A 22,897-nucleotide genomic window follows, 5' to 3' on the forward strand; every position below is an offset into this window, starting at 1 on the left:
AAAGTCTTTTAACATTGATGACGAATGTTCCCTAACCCTAACAAAGTAGTTATTTCAACCCAAACCAGGATGTTTTTGTGCCAAAATGTAACCAATCAGGAAATTCCTATGAATCATTCTTCACTGAACTGAAATGGTTTTGGAAGGCACTTCTGCTGACTGGGACGGCAGATCAAAAAACAATAATAACGGTTGTTTTTTAAGTCAAGTGCAGGTATCTTGTCATTTAGTTCAGGTGCACCTAGGAATTATACCATCCCTAGATGCTTTTCAATTTGGGGTCATTACTCAGGTTATCTAGCTCATTGATCTAACGGTACAGTTTTAAACTAACAACACAAGCATATATTTACAGATCCTCCATGATCATAAATATCATGGTCCTGAGTTGTATTTTTATCAATGTCAAGTTTACTTGTTGGCATTTATAAACTGTGTGTCTTCAGCTCTGCCCACTGAGGCATAACACAGGTCTACCTCTAACCATTGAGTCAGCCTCCATAATATGCATTTCTCAAATTGTTCAAACATTAGTTCTTACTCATTTGGATCAATGTCCTGTAGTGTGCTCAAGTGCGTCAAATAAAGACCTGGAAAAACTTATATTAGTCCAGAAAAGAGCTGCATGATTCTGAACTGTAACAGAAGAGCTAATATCAGAATGCACACAATTGCTGAAGGACAGGATGGTTATTTGCCTGCTCTGTTTTATAATAAATATTTCATCGGCTAAAATACCTGTACCATTTATTTCCATACAGTAGTAATGGCCATGACTTTAATAGCAGCCATGCATCAAAAGGTTGTTTTTCACTTCCGTCTCAAAAACGAATGCAAGGCAGCATACTATAATGTACAAAGGAATGTAAATATGGAGATTACTGATTTAACAAGTAAAACTTTTTAAAAAGAGTATAATTTAATAACCAAAGTCACAGAACACAACCCCTGCTGATTCCTGCGTTTCAAACAAAAATCCCCGTTACAGAGATTAGATCATGTTTTGCTCCAGAAGTTTCTTTGTTGCTTTCCTTTTTTAACTTGAAATAAGAACTAGATGAACTCAGTATATGCTGTTTACCATTTTTGAGCTGTATCAAATGTTTTTACTGCCTATTTATGTCCCATTAATACTTAAGATATAGTGCTGGTACTTTTGGTCTGTACACCCAAGAAGAGTAGTTGCTACCTTGGTGGTAAAAAAAATAAATAAATAAACAAATAAAAATGGGTAAAAGGAACAAGGTTTTTAAAGAGCTAACTTTTTTGGGAAATGTTGGGCTCTCCTAAGCCCAGTTTTTTGGTGTGCCTTGCAAAGGGCATCTCAGCAGTCGCTAAGATAAAATGTCATAGTCATAGTGATCCCTTTTGGAAAAATCCCCTAAAAAAAAACAAATTAGTCTGCAGGACTGAAATCTCATTCATGTTATCTCACTCAGTGGACCAGATCTGAGAAGTGAATGTAACATGTACCAGAAAGCATTGACAGAGCTCTAAAGTCTTGAGTTACTCGAGGTCCAGCTGTAAGATTTCTGCAGGCCTGGGAGGTATTGTTGTTTTATTTTGGTTGGAACAGCGGCCATGGCTGGAGCTTTAATAACATTAACCGCAGTTGGCGTAGCGCATCATTATATGGTAGGAGATTGGGAGAGAGGGGGAGTGTAGAAAGAGGAAAAGGAAAGGAGAGGAGAAAAGAAAAAAGATGAGAGGATTAGATACATGAGGTTTATTTTTTATTAGTATTTTAATTTGCTGCATCAGGCCTCAATCCTGCCTCAGGAAATACATTCTGACCTGAACAACAATCTAACCTCCTGTCCTGACTTTTTAACTCAACTCCAAAAGTGTACCAACTTCATCTCATCCCCTCCCTTCACATCTCTTTCTTTTCCTTCCTTTCCCTGCATCTTGCCTTCTTCCTTTCAGTTTCCTCTTTCACTCACCCGTGAGACCTACTGGTGATTTTTAGACAGACCAGTGGACTTCAGGTCTGTTTACAGGCAAGATCTCAGGAAGTCAGCATCAGATAAGCGGATTCCTTGGATACACAAGACAAGCAGATACATTTCCAGTAAGACGGCTCCAAGGAGGATACAGCCTAAACGATATTACCCAGGGAAGGATGTGAGTTGAGAGTTCAGGGGTAATGAATGTTCATGAATGTGTGTGACTGTGTGTATATGAAACTCGGTACAGTTTCCAAGATGACAACATCTTTGGACGATGTCTTGATCACCCTTCTAGCAAGAAACCCAAAGACAAGTTGCCATTAACAAACTTAACCCTCTTGCCTCACACTGCATTTTTTCTTTCTGTTCCAAATTACCTAATTGTCCCTTCACGTGCGTGATTATGACACCAGTTTTTGGCCAATTCTCAACTGGCCATGGACACCAGCTCTCTTCTCCCCACCTGTTCTTTTGTGCTGCATTGCACAAAGACAATAGAATGTACTCTAAATGGATACCAGGTGCTTCCTCAAAGTGCAGCTCTCAGCCTTTTAAGTTTTACAGTAAAGACAGTGAGGGAAGAGCCTTGCAGAAACAAGTGTACAGTGTCTTGTCACAGCTTGTGTTTATCTACCAGCCTGCCAACTCAGACCTAAAGGAATAGTTCAGTTTTTTAGCAATATTCAATGTATTTTGGGATCTGTACCATTACAGCCAGTGGTATGAATCCAAAAATATATTATGTATAAGCTACATTCAGCACCCGGTTATCTTAGTGTACCACAAAGATTGGAAACAGAGGGAAACAGCTAGCCTGGCTCTGCCCTTTTCTTTAATCGAGAACACTAAATGCCTTTTGAGGTTTATTTTTATGCATAAAGGTTTTGCAGCAAGATCAAATAGTACATTTATGGTTTTCATAGTAATAAATGCCCATTTTTAGACTATCTGTACACCGTTCTGTCTCTCTAGTTTTCTCAGAATCAGCTAGCACACCCAACTGAGCTTACACAAGCTGTCACTTAAGTTGAAGACTGTGGTCTGTAAAATCGAAGCCAACACAGAATACGTAGAGGGGCCAAGCTTCTGTCCCAAATGAAAATTTGGACGGGCAGAGCTTGGCAGCCATCGCAGATGCTGTGGAACTTAAAAAATGTGAAGGTTATTAAAAACAGAATAAAGAAAAAAAATTTGTTCAGATCCCTGCTGATTTTCTGACACCATGAATACCCGCTTATACAAAGTGGGATCATCAGAAGGAAAATCACTGGCTCAGCACAAGTCAGTAAAACAAGGCTGATTGCATTGTTTAGACTTAGCCACAGGTTTACAAGCACCAGCACAATGGGCAATGGAGAGAGAGCAAGACAGAGAGACCTTCCTGTGCATCTGTCATAATGTCCAAGTTGGTAGCAAGTGGTGAGAAGCTGCTATAATGAGGTGTCTTATACCTGCCACTTGATGCCCCCCTTTTATCCGTTGTTTACTGTTTCTCTGCACCAATGTTTCAAAGGCAACACTCTTCCTTTTACAATCGCTTATTTCCTTTCCATCTCTCTTTTACTTGATTTGTCAATTATTTTATGAGATGACTTCAAAACCCTTCCTGTCTTTGTTGATAAAGACAGGAAGGACGGCCGCCTGTACAGAAATCACCATATCGGACATATCTGTAAATTGTTCATATTTTAACAACTTCAATTAAAATGTCCATGTTGTGTTTCATCTTACTTGATAAAGATGTCACATTTTCAAGGCACTGAATTTCTAGCCTGACTGCCTTCTTTAATCATTTTTTACTTTACTTTTTATGGTAGCAAATTTGCACAGTCTCCTACTAGCTCACTTGGATATAGTGGTTCAACCCAACATTCTTCAGTTGAAGATAATTATGTGCTTTCAATGAGTTATCCAGGATTGTTTTTTTACTCTTGGAGCCACCAGAGTTGATGTAGTGGATTATCCTGTGTTGGGACATTTTGATGAAACTGAGGATGATTTGCATGGTGGTCTCCAGGAATTCAAACAGCTCTGGAAGATACATCTGTGAGTCCTTGAAGAAATTACTTGAATGTAATTCATCTTGTAGCTGAGGAGTATGTGTTTCGCCCACCAAAAACAACACGCTACACTGCTCCTCCTGTCAGTTAAAACCTGCAACTAAAAGACTTCCAACATGAGACAAACGTCAACCTGGACCAATGGAGTATTTTGAATTGTTTCCTTTTTCTGACACACCACATCCCACCTCATAATTGTACTGATTGTTTAAAATTATGTTTAAAAGAATTATCCCATTTTTGTAGAGTCCGCATTCCACCCTCCAACCCTGCACTTTGTCCCAGCCCAATGTTCTGCTTCAACTTGAATTACGATGAAACGTTGTTCCCTGGTGACCATGGTTTCTCAGTCTCTGCACAGTGAAGGAGCAATAAGCCACAGAGAAATCCTTCTCCAGGAGGACCACACTTCTCACTCAGACTGATCATCACTTTGTTAGCCACCGCGTGGGGGAGATTTGTGTAGTGAGAAAACCAGCCGTTTCGTGCTGTGCTGTCCATCCTGGCATAACTCTGTTCTCTAATACATACTGTCCTTTTTTATTCTTGTACTCCTTGATTATGTGTAACATCAAAACATAGCCTGAAATCATAAAATCACTGATTATTGTTCATGTTTTGAAAATCAACCTTAGTCTTAAAATGTCAATTATCAGGCTACAGCTTTTGGACCCTAGAACACATTTACACACACAAAACCTACACCTTATCAAGGTTTGTCTGACACGATCTACATGTAATGGTCTTCGTCTGTTTTAGCTGAACATTTTCCTCCGAGTTCAACAAAATACAGGCTTTGAAATAGACAAGGGCAGTTATCTAGCATAGTGTACCTTACTTCCCCTAAGATTTTTTTTCCTCTTGTGGAATTATAAAGGCTTCCAGCTAAATAAATAGAAGCTAATTAATGTGCACCCTTCCCTTCATACGACGAAAAAAAAATGGTCTGCCACACTTGATTTGTGAGCTGCTCCATTTTAGGTAATGAAGAGGAAAGGTTTGCAGTAGAAGGGATGACTCCATCAAACGTTAGCGTGCATGATTAAACTTAAAAAATAGTTAAGAATGCTCTTTTAACCTTTTAAGTCATATTCTATTATCAGACTGCTGGCAGAGTCAGACACACACACACACACACACACACACACACAAACACACACTCACAAACACACAAACACACGCACACACCTGCCCGGCACCATGAAACCTACTGTTTGGCACGCTCGGCAGCGCACATTTAAATTATAATATTACATGGACAGATATGAATCAAATGCAAATAGAAAATCAACAACAGGGAACACAATTGTAATGTTAAACATGCATGTCTTATTAGCTTCCTGGATTTTTATTTTTTATTTTTTTTTTTACACATCGGGAAAAGTCTCTGTGTTCATTATGCAATACCATTAAACAACATCTAAATGACTCATGCTTATATCAGTTATATCATGTATCCCACTGTTAAAAATCTCAAAAATATAAATGTAAGAGGAAAATGTCTACGAAAAGTATAGTATTAAAAGTATGGAGTGTTTAGTATAGCAGCTAATATAATCTCATGTTTTTAAGGTCTGATTGTTTTTTTAAACAGATTTTTACTACAGTAGTATTGCATGGAAAGCCAGAGGAGAAAGTCTACACTATCCCTGAAGCTATTCTGTCTCTCTTGGTGAGAAGCCTTGTTCAAAACATTGACATTGGAGGGAAAAAGCACACAGAAAGTGGCTAAATCCCAGGGAGTGTGAGCAGCGTTAACCCATGGCCAGTGTTTATCTGCTGACGGCAGCCGCAAAGCCTGCAGTATGTCTATCTTTGCTAAGCTCTTGCTATGTGTGTACCTTTGCAAAGCTGTATGTGTGTGTTTCTTATACACTGAGGTTTTTGAGGTGAGATCGGAGCCCCGATAAATGACTTCTATAAATTCGAAGGCTAGCAGCAGTAGCTGAGAGATGCCTGCTGGCCACTTCCTGAATAACAAGTTTTATTTCAAAATATTATGCCGACTGTAAGACTGTAGATTGATTAGTATCAGAAAAACAGACATTTTCTCATGTCCGAGTAGGGTTCTTTTTCTCTAACAAGTTGATTTAATGAGTTGAGTATGCGTTATATCTATGTCTACAGAGTTTTAGGTTGCAATGTTTTCAACTGCATGCCTAACTTCCCTGTAAAATCCTAATAAATGAAAACAAATAAGCTTTAAAATAAAGACTGTAACACACAAACAGAGTGCCCACAAAATAATTTTATAAGTACTGATTACAAAATATGACAAATTTGAATTATAAATTTTCTATCGGAAGAAAATTTTTGACTTTCTGATTAGTACAATAAATAATTTATTCATAATGCACAATGTTCAAAAAAGCTAAACCAGGTTCTTCTGACCTTTATATTCCACAGCATTTAACATGTGTACTTGAAACTCTCTCAACCTTCAAAACCTTCCACAGCTCAGCAAAAATTCAAAATGCAGTCCTGAGGCAGTTATCAGGGTTCCCAGGGCAGATATTTTGTTCTGTCAGGGAAACCCAGGTTAAGTTATGTGCAGTGTCTCAAAATGTGTATACAGACACTGTTCCCCTGATGGTTAATGTGCTAACTTTTACCCCAAGCAACAGAGTCCTGGTCTCCATCAAAACTGAGCCTGTCCAGAGACAGGTTTGGATGAAGCTCCGTGTTTTTCAAAAGTTGAGGGCGGCCAAAGATAAAAAGGCCTAAGGTGGTATGGTGTGGAAATATGTGGATACATGTACACAGAGCCTCTGCAGGGGGAAGCTGCTAAACGATTCCTTGTGTGTCTTGGTAGGATATGCTATGGAAAAGGTGGGCAGATAAAGTCCTCCTCCGCTAATCTGTGCTTCAGTGAACACCACAGACAGACTGAATGTCTTGTTAGTTGGTGGTGAGGGGGGATTAGATGGACCCCTAAGTCTCTTTAGGATGTTGAACGAGGGCCCAAACCAAACAATGGCTTCAACATTACTTATATGTTACAACTTATGGTTTTCCTGCTTTAAGTTCTACTCTGATAGCAGGAGTGGAGCATCTTCCTCAAGGACACTTGATTTGTTATTTGATTATGTATGATAGGAACATGTGCAGGAATTGAGAAAGATGAGCCAAACTTTTACCACCTTTCTAACATATTTGTAATTTGCTCTAACATGTTAAATTATATAAAGATGGATATGTTGCCATTTTATTTATTAGTCAGTTTCCCTGATTTTATGCAAACATAACACACAGTCCTTCAAATATGCTTCCCATTCTTCCTTTCAAGGCCTGATTGCTAATCACTTAATATCAAAATTATCCCCTTGTTTTTCAGACATGCTTAGTTGGTACTCTTGGTACTCAGCCCTTAGACTGACACTCTATTGTAGCCTCTAGTCCGTTTTTTACCTTCTATCATCAAAGAGGTCAGTTACACTCTAGTCTGTTTCAAGTATGCACAGTATTCTTATTTCTGTCTTCCTGTAGAACCTGCACATTTTCCCCAAGAAAGTCAGAAAGACATGAGTCTACCAGGGAGAAAGCCTTTGAAATGTATGCTTTGGTTGTGTCTTCAGTGAGAAAGCTTGCATAAATAACCACACACAAATCCTCGTGAATGCTTGAGACACCAGATACCTCTACTTAGCCACTAATGGGCGTCATAGTGTATTCTGGCCCTCCACTTTTTAACTGGCTTTTATCCTCTGAATCCCTAACAATGATTTTGAAATATGTACTCTTAGCCTAAAGGATGACACCTAGCCTTTCGTTATTTTTACAGCCCTTGTTTAGATTTTCGAAAGTAAGTAACACTGCTGACATATTTAAACTCTCCCTGACTTTTTCAAGCTCTTGGAGAGGCAAAATCCTGGAAGCATTGCCATTTAAACTTTATGAGTAAAGCTGAGGCTCATATGCTGAACCTGCGTTCAAGCTCCACTCTTTGACCCACTTTAAAGAAATCTAACCTGAGACGTTTAGTAAAAAAAATTAAATTAAATTAATGCTTTATTTTTTCCCGCAGAATATCTTAATAGATATTCCTGATGCCCTTTTTCTAAAACTATGCACTATAGAAGCATATATAAATTGGACTAGGTTTGGTTTTTTCCATCTCGTTGTCATGAGGGATGGCATGAATTAGCTTTGAACAAGTTTATAACATTTGCTTACCATCTACAATATTTGTGGACAATAGAAGTTGCCTACAGTTTCTGAAGAGGATATGTTTTTCTACGTCACCTTGCTTTCCTTCAAAAAGAAACATCTGGGTTAACCACTAGATGCCACTTGGGTCATTTTACTCAGTTTGTGATGCATGCAATGCCTGTGATGCACAGCAACAAAGAAATAAACAAAGCGGGGAATGTCTTTAGGTATGCTAAAGTGTTTTGTGTTTTATTTACTGACTGGATCCTATTCTTTGGCCTCTAAGCACAAAGCAATACAGGTACTGCATTCTTCTCTGCAATATCTGCTTCACAGAACTCTATATTCCACAGCCCATGGGAAACTATGATTTTGTCTATATGGTCAATTGCCCTTCTCTCCCCTGTTTGTAAAATAAAAATTCACATTATTACAGTTATTACCCTGTTTCTATTTGCTTCTGTTTCCATTTCCTTGTAGTTTTTCAGAGTGGCTGGCACTGCGGGGGGTCATTTTGGCATCCTCTGTGATCATTTCCTTCAGTGAAAATGGCAGTATTGTATGACGTGTTAATTAGCCACTAGTCCAGGGTCACTCTGCAGGCATCTGAATGCTTGCACATTGGAGGACCTCTATGTATGGGAGAACAAATGAGAGGACAGAAGGGGCTCCACACAGCCTGATGACCTAAAAGAAGTCAAGGGAAATGAGGTCATCCTTGTCTGATATCCAAATAAAACAGGGGACAACAGCTGACAGAGCCAATGATCCGTTAGGTCTCACTTAACCACCCACCAGTGTGTCTGATGAACATGAGGACAGGCATATGCTCACACAGGCCAATACGTGACGTGATGGTCGGTTAACTTCCTAGAGCGATGTAAGGATATAGGATTGAGAGTCTAGTTAAGTGACGAATAACTGACCATTGATCAAAAGAGAATTTTCATAACTCACCAGATTTACAAATGACTAGTCTCATCTAAAAGACCCAAAACCCCCTTTTCAACTCATGGGGTTTTACAGTATGCTTCTAAAATCTACTTTTCGGTAGAGTTGAACTAAATCATACAATACATAAGGCAGGCAATGTAGCCTACAAACCACTGACTCCAACTCGGCCCCATCTTTCAGACATCATAAAAAAAAAAACGGTTGATGATGAAATTGTTCTTTTTGGGGAGAAAAGAGAAGGATCAAAATACACCAAGACTGAGCACTGTGTTTCATCAGAATTCCCAATTTGTAATAACACGTGGCAAGTGCCGAACAAATTCCCAGGGATACCACAAAGATGAGTTGTCCCTTGAACATAAGGATCCTTTCCAAGTATAACATCTCTAAATAAAGGAGGACTGCCCAACACCTGACCATCAGAGGGAAACTACATGTGTTTCCATTACAGAAATGCTCCTCGAGACTGTTATTTGTGAAGCCATATGTGTGCCTCACTCCAATACAAACCCCTACCATATGGGAGTAGTTAGCTCCATCCCTAAGCATTGATTACTGCTGTCGGAGTATCAATACAAAAGCTTAGCCCCTCGTCTGTGACATCCTCCTGTTAAGTTGTTACTCATAATTTAGCCTTTTTTTAAAGACCTCTCACAACTTCATTCTTCCTAAAGTTCAACAACACCCAAACTTCAAAACATGTACATGATAAAGAAAAAAAAGCCTGTTATGTTTCTTCTCTATCAGCATGATTCGTCTACAGGCAGAAAGAACCAGACCAGTCAGTGTTTTCCAGGAGTTTTTTCATGAGATTACCTGATGTTGCTGGCTGAAGAGAAGAGGACAGGACGACATAAAGTGGAAACTCCTCAAGAATGGTGATTACTGGCCACTGAATTGAAACCAGCCAAGGAGAAACCAGATCTGAGCCTGCCAGAAGTATTATGGTAGTTAAATCGAATAAAAGCCTCGGCTCACCCCATCACTCCTGTTTTCTCCCTGCGTTCTCCGCCAACATTGCACATTAAAGGGGAGATGAATCAGGAGTCTGTAAAACAGAGAAATAACCCTTTAACCCTTTAGTGGTTGACAGATTAATAGGAAGTAATAGTGAAGGATAAGCAGTAAGAGCTCAGGTAGGCGGTGATTTTAAAAAAATGAAACGCTGTTCATCACAGCTATCACAGCTATCATTAGAGATGCAGGTGGATGGCTACCAGTGGCTGCTAAAGACAAAATAGTACCCAACGACTCCCCTCTGTTACTCCCATACCTGTGACCAATCACAGTTCAGATGGCTGACCCTTCTGAGCTCACTTTATTAAATTAAAGGCCAAGATTTATACCCCAGTGCCAAAGCAACGGCTTTAGTCAGATTTGGAATCACTTATCCCATCAGAGGGTCGGCCAGTGCGAGGTTTGATTGATAGAGCCAGAGCAGTGGGGGAGTATACAGTTACACACCGCTGCCTTGCAGGCCAGAGCTCCTGCATCTTTAATTCAGTGCTGAGCAGCCTTATAGAGTCCAGACATAGCAACACTGTGGCGCATGTAAACAACAATGAGAGACAGCAGTGCAGGATGGAGGAGTCTCTCATATATATATATCTACATACACACACACACACACACACACACACACACACACACACACACACACAGACACACACACACACACACACACACACACACACACACACACACATATATATACACACACAAACACACGTGCGCACACACACACATACATACATACACACACATATATACACACATATAGTAATATGGACTTGTGGAGTTTTGTACACAGCAGGGCAACCATCTGTAGTCTGCCATAGATCCCCACTCTCCCCTTCAACAGACCTCCCTTCTGCCTGATCTGGCACTTACGTCAAGATAAATACATACATATGTATACTAACACTGATATTAATACTACTGATACTGCTGCCACTGTACTACTGCTACTACTACTACTGCTACTAAAAAAAAAAATAATAATAATAAATAATAATAATAATAATAATAATAATAATAATAATAGGAAGAACAATAAATCACAACCTCTATGTGTTTTACATAGGGATAATCCATTAGGAGCCATGTATTTATTAGATAATTTTGCACAAAGTAGAGGCTAATTTTTCTTATGGTTATTTTACATAACTGCTCAGGTCAAACTACCATAGCCAACTTTTTTTGTACCATAGCCAACAAAAGTTGGCTATGGTACAAAAGTTAGAGTTGCAAAATGGAGCAAGCCCACTGATTCTGAAAGTAATTTAATCTCTTGAGTTATGTAACAATACCATAAATTTATTTTAATGGCCATCGGTTCTAATAATTGTAAGTTTTTTTATTAAACTTATGTATTCAATGATTTTTTCATTGTACTTTGGAACAAAGCAATGTACCATAGTTGCTGAATTCATCCAAAACTGACCCAGATTTCAAACCTGAACTGGTTTCAAGAGCTGAATGTATAATCAGGTTTCTACAAAGCATATTTTAGCTTCCATTTGGCATTAACAGCGCAATGACAGGACTTCGTGCTTGTAATTTCATTTTGGAGGCCATAGTGGCCATACCATGACATCCATGCCATCAAATTACTACAACTGCTAGTCACATAACACTGCTGGTGCAGAAAATGAATGGAACTTTTACATGCGGAACGCTGGAACCGTTTTGTAACTGTATTGTTTAAGATTGGGTGGCACAGATAATAACACGCTCACTTATAAAAATAAAAAAAAAGGACAATAATAGCAGTGTTGGTTGAAACCAGTGAGGAATCATGTCTGTCCATGATAATATATAAAAAGTGTCTGTCTCACTGCTCTAGTGACTCCTCCTGGCTGGTCAAGGTTTCATTCCTAGCAATTTGCTAGAAGCAGATGTATGTTTTGTAGAACTGGGATTATATGGTTTTTGTGTAGCTTCATTTGAATCAAAAACAGCAACCACAACTTAGAAACAGGATCTTAGCACGATGGAGGCAGAAGAACAGGATACGGCCTGTATTAGCTGATGTTTTTATTTTCTGAGTTCCTGTAGGGATGCAGCAATAGCTGTGGAAAATCATCAAAGGTCCACAGCAACACATGCATGTGAAGGTGGAGGCTTAAGTTCACCCCCAGGCGCCATTGCTCGATTTCAAAATTTTGAACACTTGACGGCCCATTATTTTCATAAAGAGAGGAACCAAAATCCTCAATGAAAGGTGCAGGCACAATTAGATGATTGAAATGAGAGCTATCTGAATTCAAAACATATGATCTCAAGGAATTTAACTTAATGCTGTTAAAAGACACTAAAGGATCATATTGAGCCATGTTGACTAGCTGTAAAGTGTGCGTTGAATTACAGTGGGGCTCTCTGATGCACTCAGTGGCCTCTGCACCTGGTTTCAACGTCATGACATCACCAGTGGAAACGGGACTGTTTGGATTCTCACAACTGCATCAGAGGAGTCAATCAATCTTCATCATCCACGGATATCCACTATCACAACAGCACCTAATCAAGAGATTAAAGGAGACTTCTACTTTGTCCAAATTTGTGGTAAAAAGGAGCACTCAGGAGGGCTGAGAGAAAAGGAAATTGCAGATAATATAAATGTGGACAAGTTCCATCTAAAATATGGAAAAATATTTTGAGGTTTGTCACAGCGTCCAGATGGGTGTAAGGGTTTCACATGACACAAATTTTCAAAGCACTGGTGGCAATGAGATCAAACTCTTACCGCAGCCACGGTGATTGGATTTGATCGAAAGTCTGCTTTATTTTGGGGGGTTACGCAAAAAAAAAAAAAAAAAAACAGTCTATTAGTCATTAAGTCAAGTACATCATTTTGAATGATTTATAATTTCAGGTTTTCTCAAAGATAATTGTGTAGAAATTAGAAGTGATACTAACAGTACTAACAGTACTACTACACTAACACACTGACGCTGATGTTTCTGTATTAATAATCTAATGATGTCATATATAATATCAGTCAGAAGAACTAAACCAGTACTTTTTCTTTAATATTTCAACTACATTTTGCTGCTAATACTTATTTACTTTTACTTGAGTAGGATTTTTCATGCAAGAGTTTTACTTGCAATGTTTTTACATACCGCTTTATTGGTACTTTTGAATATTTGCACCACTGAGAAATGTAGTTCCATTAGCTAAATGTCTACATTGTTGTGCGATGAATTAGTCTCATGTTCCAAAACAAATCCAAAAGCAAATTGTTATTATATAATTACGTCATTGTTATGACACTACTAGCCTTGTTAATAGTAACTTAGCGTAAAGAAAATGGAATCATCAGGGGTTATTGTTAACGTTAAGTTGGCACTTTGGCTGAGGAGCTAAGCTTATGTAGTAAACGTTGGCAAAATGGCAACATCAGTAATATTATACAAATGAAATCTGGAATAACAAGTATGCTAGCTAATGTTAGATTCCATGAAAATAATGTTAACACCTAATGTTTCATCCAAATTGTGATGGCTACAACAATGATGGCTCTCACTAAAACAAAAAAACTGAACCTTATCAGGCTAATTAACAGTCTGAAGCTGGACATATCGTCATATAAGCTAATTACGGCCTGTGCCACACCGCTTACCTCACCTGTGCATGACAGTCGCTGAACATCTAATTTTTCATTTCAGCAGCCACACAGCCACATATCTGAATCACAGCTCGAGTCTCGCTGCAGCAGCGCATCATCCAGAGTTTTGGCGTGGAGCCAATTTTGACACGTGAGGCATGTGGTTCGCAGCAACAGTTCTCCAGTTTTGTCTTCAGTAAGTGAAAAGCATGCTTAGTTGGGTTGAGGTCAGGTGACTGACTTTGGCCATTGAAGAATATTCCATTTCTTTGCTGTGAGAAGCTCCTGGGTTGCTTTCACATTGAATTTTGGGTCACTATCCATCTGTATTGTGAAGCACCATCCTATCAGTTTTGCGGCATTTGGCTGAATCTGAGCAGATAGTACAGCCCTATACAATGAAGAATTGATCCTGCTGCTTCTATCAGCAGTCACATCATCAATAAACACAAGTGACCCAGTTCCATTTGCAGCACATATGTATTTACATTCATGAAGGTGTCTCTCGATTTTACACTTTGACGATGAAACGCTTGCCTCCTCGATGGTGTTCTTCACCTGGCCAGATGTTGTGAAGATTTTTTTTTAACCAAGGAAAGAATTCTGTGATCATCCACTTTAGATGTCTTCCGTGGTCTTCCAGACCTTTTGGTGTTGCTAAGCACACCAGTGCATTCTTTATTTTTAAGAGTGGACAGAATTGTTGATTTGGCCACTCCTAAAGTTTCTGCGATCTGTCTGATAGGTTTTTTTCAGCGTAATGATGGTCTCCTTCATTTGCATCGACACCTCTTTGGACCGCATATTGAGAGTTCCCATGAACAGCTACCAAATGCAAATTTAACAACTGGAATCAACTCCATACCTGCTTTATCTGCTTAATTTGTCATGAAATAGAACAGGCCCACATCTGGCCATGAAACTAATTGTCAGTCAACTGTCCAATTACATTTGAGCCTCTGAAAATGAGGGCCCATGGAAAAAATGGCTGTAATTTCTAAACAGTTAATGCAGTATTTTTGTTAAACAACTTGAATTAAAGCTTAAAGTCTTCACTTAAACCACATCTTGATGGCTTTGTTTCAAATCCAACGTTGTGGTGTACAGACGCAAAATTAGGAAAATTGTGTCGCTGTCTAAATACTAATGTGCCTAACTCTAAAATATGTACATTGGGTAGTAAACATGCCATATATTTAAGAGAGTAAGGTTAAGCGTTGCTACAATATAATGATTGATAGGACAATATCTGGCCGCCAGCCGATCATGTCTCCACCTGCTCTGTATCAGTCGTAAGAGGAAGCAGCTGTAGTGACGGCATGGGGCCAAACTGACACGTGATACGCAGGGTTTCAAGTCATCTTCATAACACACAGGCTGATATAATGACCAGGTTAAAGGCCAAAGAGCCAGTTGTTTAGTCTGACACTGTGAGTGTTTTACAAATTCCAACTGAAGAACAAAGCACAAATACCAGGATAATTTAGAGAGAGAGTAAACTTTATCAGTGTTAACAAGCCACTAATTACTTTGTCATTTTCACAGCTTTAGCATTATCTCCTACATAGTAATGTAGCTGCAAATGAACATTTATGAGACAAACTTATCTGCATTTTTATCAAATCAGTCATGTTTAGAGGGGCATTACAGTATTTTTCTTTTCTTTTTTAATCAACATTTGTCCAATTGCTAATGAACATCTATTTACAATTCTAAAAAAAACAATATTATTTTTACTAATTAAAATCATGATTTCATGTGATTTTATCACAAATGTCTCATTTCTGAGCTGATTTTTTTTTTTATCTACTCACTGGAATGAATAAAATTTCATTATATGTTTTCATAGTTTTATTTTGCAATAGTATAGCTCTCAACAATTATTTTTATTCCATTTCATCAGATTTTGTTAGGGCAAGTGAGAGGGATTTTTGGAAAGGACTATTCTTTATTCAGAGTTTTCATGTGCTGTTTTTTGATAGCTTCCAGAAAATTGGTAAATATATCAAAGGTTCAGGAAAACATCTGGCGGACACTTGGTTTTCCAACAGTGACCAGTTAACAAGAGTAAAGGTCTGAATAAAGAATTTTCTTCCCCTTCAGATAGTTGTAAAAGCAGCAGGTCTGTGTCAGGTGATATTTTGAGCTGTTGGTGCTGACACAGTGACAAAGGAAGCTGGTTGGAACCCCTGTTGGTTTCCTGAAATTATTTATTTTTGGCTTTACGGAAGCCTGTTGAAATGACTGCAGGTGCAAGCAATGACTGCAGTGTGAAACGTCACGTCAGTTCGATCGTTCACAAGTAAAAATATTTGTTATGTCAGACAAAAAAGTGCCACTGGCTGGTGGCAAAGTGAAGCCTGATGCATGTTTTCATTGCTTCTTCCTCCATGCGTCATTGTGAATGTCACTTCAAATTTCACTTTGTGTGTGTGAAGCCACATTGTTATGTTTCCTAGTCAAATGCCACGTCTGATTTCAGACCTCTGAACAAAACTAAGTCAAAGATAAAAACTGTGTGCACTGAATTATTTACACACCACTCATTTCCATCCACAAACTTTCATCAACCATTTTCTAAATTCCATCCTAGTAAACAATATCTGGTAAAAAATATCCCAGTTCTCATGTCAGTCATGGCTCAGGCATTTTTCAAAAGTCACATGATGCTCCAAAGACAGTTTTGGTTCTTTTGAATGCATTTCATCTCTGTATGTAGTTTGTTCCAGAGCATTTGTTTGGATCTGAGGGCTGTTTGAAAGCAGATGCAGTTCCTGGCTGCATCCTTTCAACAAACTGCCTCCTGGTAATTGGCCATTACTCTAGAACCTGAGAGACGTGCTGTCCAAAGGGCAACTACACTTGTCTGGAAACAATCATGGAGTTAGCAGGCTGGCAGACAGTCTTGTCACTGGAATATGCCTTTCTTTCTGAGTGTGTCTTCTCCAGGGAGGATGGACTCTCACAAAAGAAAATGACTCTGAGACCCAAAATATAATTATGTCGGCTTCATCACAGGCAATGCACAAGTGTACACCTAGAAAAACATTTTAGTAATTTGTCACTAATATTTTTATGGATGATGTTTGTATGGAATATTGTTTTATCACATTTTTTGTCTTTTTTTTCTTGTTTTCAGTGGAGAGTATTTTAATGGTAACTCACTAGTTTAATAAAATAAATAATGAAAAAAGACTGTGGCTGGATAAATGGATACAGAATTTAGTATTTCCATACACACTAAGTGACAATTATGAAATACCAACAATCTTATTCATGAAATCTCTTTTACCTAAGTTTTTTTTGGTATGTGATGGTGGTGAAGGCTGAGGTTTTTTTTTTCTGTCTGTGTAGAATATTTACCCAGCATGGCAATGTGTTGCCCTGTGAAGCCATATTAGGTGACCCTGAGTAAGTGACTCCATAATTACAGGAGAGCACGCAAGGTATGCCAAATGACCTTCCTTCATCTGCAACTAGACCTAAACATCACAGAGGGAAAATAATAATAATAACTGACACATCTACCTCTGGCGCAGACTGGCAACTGGATCCAGATGGAGGAAGCATATCATATCATTTCATTTTATTGGGAGATATCAAAACACAAAGGCACACTCCGGGAACCCTTCATTCTCCTGCAGATTGCTGCATTTTAAATCAAAAATTAAAGTTGATGTTATTTGTCTGCTGTTTTTCTTTGTTCTCAGTGAGTGCTCAAGATGGACACAGTGCATTGCAGGTAATGCACTGAGCAGTTGAGAGAGGCAGAAAAGAGCAAAGCCCACAGCTAGGCTGGCTGAGCTAGGAGTTTTAGGATAAGAACAAAACTCACTCAAAGACAAACTCCCTCAGCGCTTTGCAACTAACTGTGGCCTGCATGAATACGCAGCCATAGAAAGCCCTAAAGCATGCTCACCCAGCTTTTTTTAATTAAAACACATGCCTGGAACCATTCTTTGATGGTCCCTGCCTCTATTTGAATCTTGCTTATTCCTCTGTCTACCTGAGGATATTTAGTTACATGCATTTCTACCAGCCTTCTCCACACACACAGAGAAATATGCACTCAGATACACATACTTTTGTTTTTTCCTCATAGAATTAACAGTGGAGTGGAGAAATCCCATGTCTTCTCTCAGGGTGTGTCACAGTGAGACTGTACAATGTACATGCTAGCAACGAAACCCACCCCTGCACCCCAGAATCAGCATTAGCCCAATCAGATCACTTCTGCGGGAGGAGGCAGGTGGTGGTGCAGCTCCAAAAACAAGCACAACCTAGCTCTGGGAGAAAGGAGAAGGTACAGTGTATCCCACTTTGATCCAATGTCAAGAAGTATTGAGTGGGTGCTCCTGAGGAAAACTGAGGACAAGGCAAGAGCAATGAGAAGAAAAGTGACCTGACCAGCATCAGGCCCCAGGGGTCATGAAGGAGCCTTGGTGCCTGCCGATTTTCTCACATATATAATGTGACTGGGCAAGTATGATTGGTAAAGTTGGGGGTATAAAATCCATAAGAAATTCATAAGGGAAGGTTAAGGTTTCATTTTCTATGATCATGAAGTTGGTGAAGAAACTGTTACAAAAGAGAGGGTTTCTCTGATACAAATCTAGGAATGCTTTTGGCTTATTAGTAGGAGCAGTATGAAATAAAATTAAAAATGATAGGTTTCTATTGGTATATTTGAAATTTAATAGGGCAGTGATAACACATTCTGAAAATATCATAGGCAGGATCATTTCTGGCATTATGGAGTTACATATTCTCCAAATGGACATGTGAATGCTGAGACCGTATTAGAATATATACATTTTTGAGATTTTCTTTTTATTATGTTTGACAGCTACAAGGGAGGGTGACAGGATAAGCAAGGGAGAGAGATGGGATGACACGCAGTAAACAGGTCTGATAGCAATTAACTCTCTATTAACTATCCATTAGAGTAGAGAGAAAAGGTGTTTTGCTGGGGTTTTGGTTCTGTGATTTGAAATATAAACCTGCAGTTATTGATTTTTTGACCACTTGGGGGATGCACAACAGCAGTAAAACACAACACTGACATATGATCACCTCATGAAGTAGATATAGTGAACGAGCAAGGCAGCAGAAAAGCATAAACACAAAACATCCAACTCCATATACCTGACGAAGATTGTCCAGTTTCCTATTTACACATCCAGCAGACAAGGAGAAACATTACCATTCATTTGGGGTCATGTTTCTGGCCACCTGATGCATGCAAGTCCAACGTTCTTACTCGTCTTAGCTCTCTTTTGGTCTTCACCAAATCCCGAGTGAAATATCTGTCTCTTTAGGGACTAAATACTCCACTGTGGTTATAGACTAGTTCCTAATATTTTCTGTCATTTGGTGCTGAGCAAGTAGTGTACCAACTGTAGCACGTTTTTCTGAATCTGGGAGATCCTGCTTGCATTGAGACTAAGTGTCATCCTGCAGAGCACACAGAGGATTCCCCTTTGCCCTTCACCCTGGTGGCAGTTCTATGCGTATGATTTCAGCTATTGTGCAAAAGGAAATGGCCAAACTTCAGTCCCCAGGGCCTGTTGAGGAGAGAGACATGGGTATCCTAAGGAGCCAACAGCATTCTGGCATTGAGCCCGTGTCAACATTCACACTGGGAGCCCTGGTCCCAGAATGCAGTCATATCATTGGACTAGAGATTTTTACAGCCCAACAGGCCCAAACACCATCACTCATATCTTCAAACACATGTATGGTTTATAACCAATGGATTGACGCGCCAATTCAGAGAAGACAGAGAAAAAACTACCAATTACACATGGAGAGTTGGTATTTCTCGACAGCATTAAAAGCCACATTAACATTTATGCAACAATTTCAAAAATATCTCGTTATGTTATATGTTGATCCTGCGGCCAATCTCCATCCTATCTGCTTTATATGTGGCCTTGACTCAATTGCCTTTGAAATATTTTTTTCCTGCAATTTTCTGTGTCTTTGTTGAAAACCTGCAAGCTCCTCGTTAGGATGAAAACTCAGTGGAACTGCAGTGTATGTGCAGAAGTAAATATGGTTTACCCCAATGGTCCATGTAAGCACTCAAAAGTGACAGTGCACAGACAAAGCCAAACCATGGAAATAGAGAAATCATGTGGTGGAAAGAAACCAATAGCTATAAACAGGTTCGACCACACCACACGGTGCGTGGGCTTCAAGTCCCTCTCCATCCCTGCATTCCTCTTCAGCCTGTGGAAATGTGGGGTAAACCCCTTATCCTGATATTTCTACCTGTTTTAATAAGACCAGCTCTGATGGGTTGCAGTCCCTGTAGAAACTGTCAAACTATTCTCTGTATGTTTACAAAACCCACTCTTAAATGGGGGTGAAAAAATGTGACAGTCGGTTTCATGTCCAAGAAAAATACTGAGGCTCTAGTCATTCACGTGTTTTCTGTCCAAGTGAAGAGCAGTGTGTTTTCAGAGAGCTGTAGCCAACATTGCAGTGGGTCTATTAACTTTACAGTAACACACCAAGTGAGATGGTTAAAACCTGTGGAATAGAAGTACAGAGCAGTATAAAGTGTGGAGGGATCCATGCTGTTATGAGTCCCCACTTAGGATGTGGCTTTGATTGACAACAAGGACAAAACAGAGGCGGTCAAGATTTATAGCTGTATGGGATTCTGTGCTGTAGCAGACATCTGGTTTGAACAATGTTTATGTGGCTTTGCAGAGCAGTGAAGAACTTTCTGTGAGGCTGGAGATGAAAGTCAGAAGAGAGAGAGAAGAGTTATGTTGTAGGTTTATCATGTCTATGTTGGTTGTTGACAGTAGTAAAATGTTTTGTTGACGCTAACTTCATTTTATGTTAATACTGGAAGGCTAGATATTCACTCATTCATTAGTGATTAAGGGTTAGTCATACATTTTGGGAAATAGGCTTATTCTTTTTCTGGTGGAGAGTTTGAAAAGAATATTGATGCCATTCTCATATTTGTCTTTTAAGTATTAAGCTACAGTCAGCAGCCGGTTAGCTTTGCTTAGCAAACAGAGTGGACACAGGGGGAAACAGCTGGGCCTGACTTTGTCCAATGATTAAAAAAAAAAATCCACCCACCAGTACGGCTAAAGCTCACTAAGTAAACTTTATTTTGTGTTTGTTTAATCTGGACAACAACCAAAGTGTAAAACCAACAACTGACCATTTTACAGCTATTCTTGCTGCTTCCAGCCAAGAAACAGCCCAATGCATTAATCCTGTAATGGCAAATCATCATTTATAGCTTCAGTTTTTGTATATATTAAACAAACGAGATACAACACAGTAATTGGTGTGTTTTAGAGGTGCTTGTAGGCGGACATTGTTACCTTTGGACAGGGTCAGGCTAACCAGTTCCCCCTCTTTCCAGTCTTTGTGCTAAACTAAGCTAACCAGTTCCTGGATGTAGCTTTAAATTTAACAGAGATATGAGAGTGGCATCTATCTTCTCACCTAAATATCTATCAGAAAGCAAATAAGGGAATACACCAAATGTCTATTCCTTTAAGAAATGATTATGAAACATAAAACTGGCCTTTAAAAAAGGAGTTGGATTCTGCCCATGGTCAGCAAGGCTACAAAGTTTGTTTCCTTCAGTTAAGTTCTCCCTCTCTCATGTTTCGTCTGACTATTACATTCATGAGAGTAGTTGGACAGCATGAAATCAGAGGTCAAAACCAATTGTTGATTACCTTACTAGAAACAGTGAGTTGTAAAAGAAAAAGATGTGAGGAGAAGTCAAAAGAGATTATCATTTAATGGAAAATGGAACTGTTTCAACTGTGAGTTGAAGGCTGATGACAAGTCTGATTACTGGTCTACATCTGAAGTGATTAATGTATACTGTAGGTTCCTGCCTCACAGCATGTTGAGTTTTTAACTCCGTGTTTGATCCTGCAATAATTACATAAACACTATCCAGATGACCATGTAATACCGCAAACTCTGAATCACAGAAAAACTGAATATGTTCAACCCACTTTTCCTGCCTGCTTTTTCTGTATTGAGGTAATTTATTTGCATTAATATACACTCTTGGTCCTTTTTTTTTAATGCAGTGTGTATGTGCACACAAGGATACAAACATATAGGTTCAGGGACACAGTCCAGGGAGTGGCTGGCTTGCTGAATAGTGATCAGCAGCCACCGGACACGCTTTACCTCCCCATGAGTGTTTCCAGGGAACAATTAGGCCAAAGTGTTTGTCTTCATTTAAGCTCTGTTAAATATGCCTTAGGGATGGCCACTTGACCCCAGGAGCTCTTTTATACAGCCAGAGAAAAAAACCTCAACCTTTTCCCATTTATTGCAAATTCTAATTGAATGATAGAACGACAAGGGTGAGCCGGTCAACAGATTGGTTGCCTAAAGTGGAGTGTGAGTGTGAGTGAGTATGTGTGTGTGAGTATGTGTGTGTGTGTGTGTGTGTGTGTGTGTGTGTGTGTGTGTGTGTGTGTGTGTGTGTGGTGTGCGTGTGGTGGTGGTTGTTGTGGTGGTGGTGGTGGTGGGGGGGGTTAGGATACTCTAACATAGCCTGCTGATGCTGGTTAATAACCTTTGTGTGTTGTGTTTGGAGGGAAGGGAGCTTTGTAAGTCGCACATGGTGTGTGACAAATGAGACAGCCTCAGGGAGGAGAAACCACAAGACTGTCCAGTATCAGGTCTGCACAGAAAAACCAGTCACATGACCACCCACTACCATGTAGGTGCTCACACAAACGCAAATGAACAGAAGAAACACACACAAAGCACACACACTGCTTCTCACATATACAGACATCATACATTCAAATCACAACATGTTTACACTGACTCTCATCTCCTAACTTAGCTGAGTGACCCGCCAGTGACATCCCTTCAGGGGATCCACCCTAACCCCAACCTCATCCCCATGTCGCTCCACAGGCCCCACAGGCATCTCCCGGTGGTGGCCCCCATCGGCCCAACACTGTGCAATCTGTCAGGAGGCCCAGAGATGTCTCACTTATCAATAGGCGAGGCTTATTGTTTCAGGGGGCTTCCTCTTTCCTTTACAGGACAGTCCTGCTGGGGAGGGGGGCACCGTGGGGCCGTCAAACCACCTGGGGCCACTTTGGACTCTGATTCCCCGCCTGTTAGCGTGTCCTCTGACAAGGCGACTGTCTCACCAGGAA

This window comes from Xiphias gladius, chromosome 6 (genome assembly GCF_016859285.1).
Source record: "Xiphias gladius isolate SHS-SW01 ecotype Sanya breed wild chromosome 6, ASM1685928v1, whole genome shotgun sequence".
Taxonomy (NCBI): Eukaryota; Metazoa; Chordata; class Actinopteri; order Istiophoriformes; family Xiphiidae; genus Xiphias; species Xiphias gladius.